Source organism: Mustela putorius, unplaced genomic scaffold, assembly GCF_011764305.1.
Source record: "Mustela putorius furo isolate JIRA1106 unplaced genomic scaffold, ASM1176430v1.1 tig00000827_pilon_pilon_pilon, whole genome shotgun sequence".
Taxonomy (NCBI): domain Eukaryota; kingdom Metazoa; phylum Chordata; class Mammalia; order Carnivora; family Mustelidae; genus Mustela; species Mustela putorius.
Genome location: NW_025421489.1, coordinates 1,636,454 through 1,638,004, shown reverse-complemented (window position 1 = coordinate 1,638,004; position 1,551 = coordinate 1,636,454). Strand labels below are relative to the sequence as shown.

At 43.5% G+C, this 1,551-nt stretch overlaps 1 pseudogene; it reads right to left on the bottom strand.

Moving 5' to 3' along the window:
* Nucleotides 1–1,042: 1,042 nt before the first annotated feature.
* On the bottom strand, nucleotides 1,043–1,327 carry LOC101689148 (annotated as a pseudogene).
* Nucleotides 1,328–1,551: the final 224 nt, after the last annotated feature.

The window sequence follows — 1,551 nt, the reverse complement described above, 5'->3', positions numbered from 1 at the left end:
ACACAAGTCTCCCGTCAGAGAGACTTGTGTCTATCCTTCAGTCTAACTTGCCTTTTCGTTTCCTTAAAGGTGTCTTCCAAGCAACTGAATTTTAAATTTTGGTAAAATTGAGTTTTGCTCTAGTTTTTATAGTTTGTGTTTTGTGCTTTCTCCATAAATTGCCAAGATTTTCTCTGGTTTATCGCCAGACATTTTATAATTTCAGGTTTTACACTTAGATCTATCTGCCATCTTTTTTTTCCCCCCAAGCCAAACTCTATCGAGCTTTATTAAAGATACTTTCCACAGATAATCATGGTACTTCAGGCAGGACATGGGCAGACAATCGGTAACAGTATACAACAACTTTCAAACTCCCTTCTTCAATGGACTACCGAAATCAGAAATCCATTATAAAACCCAATGAACTCTTCATGGAATGCCCTGAACAGGGAGAGGTTAGCATGAAGGTTGTCATGTCACACTTAGCAGGTCTTTCAACGGGTTTTCACAACCTGACCCTGACTTTCAGGAAATGAAATGAAAATGGCAGAGGTATCCATCTGAAGATGCAAAAGCTAAAAAAGGAATTCCTTTGAAGGACGCCATCTCCACGGTGACACTGGAGAGTCTAGATTGCCTGACATACTAGAACCATTTCTTGGAACCAGGTTCCAACAGGTGTCTGGGTTTAAGGGAGTCAAGTCTATGTTGGAGGCAGAGGGAGAAGAAGACATAAAAAATAAATTTTAGTCTTTCCACATGACAAAGCGTTTGTGCCAATGTGGCTCATGTGTGTCAACATTAAGGAATCCCTCCTTCTGGAAACCAAGAGAAAGATTCTCAAAACTCGGAGAGGTGTTTTCACTCCTATCAATCTAGCTTTGGAGATATTCTGTTAGTGATCTATGGCCGTCCCCCAGCACAACAATGAAGCATTCTGTGTGCTAACAACAGGGCTAAAAAAGGTAAAACAAAATTTTGCATTTTTATAAAACTGGATAAAAAGTCATATTTCACACTGTACAGTCAACGGAATACAGTTATCAAAAATGCACAAACTTCATTTGGCCGGTCCAGCGGCTTCAGCTTTCTGCGCCTGCTCTACTCGGGCATCTCCATTTGGGCCTCTCCATTTTCTGCAGGGGGGCTCGCGTGCTTGCAAGCCTCAGCTTTCCCCTTCTTCCTTTGGGTTCCTTCTCTCCCTTCTTGGCAGGGGCCTTTTTAGGCTTGGGTTCTGCTTCAGAGAAGGAGGGTTATCATATAACTTTGCAGATCTCTGCTGTGGTTTATCCTTCACCTTGGCTTTATCTCCTTTAGCACCCCCTTGGGCCTTTCGCGTGGGCATGGCGGCCATGGAGTGGGACACAGGCGCTGGGTCGGGGGCATGGGGCACGTGCTGGCTTTGGCCAGTCCAGGGTCGTTCTCACCTCTTCTTCTGATCTGTCTTCCATCTTGTGTAAATTTTTGCGTGTGGCATGAGAAACAGATCTTGAGGTTCTTTTTATTTAATCAGTGTCTATTCGGATACTCAAGGCCCAATTGTTGGAATGACTATCCTAATCGATTAAC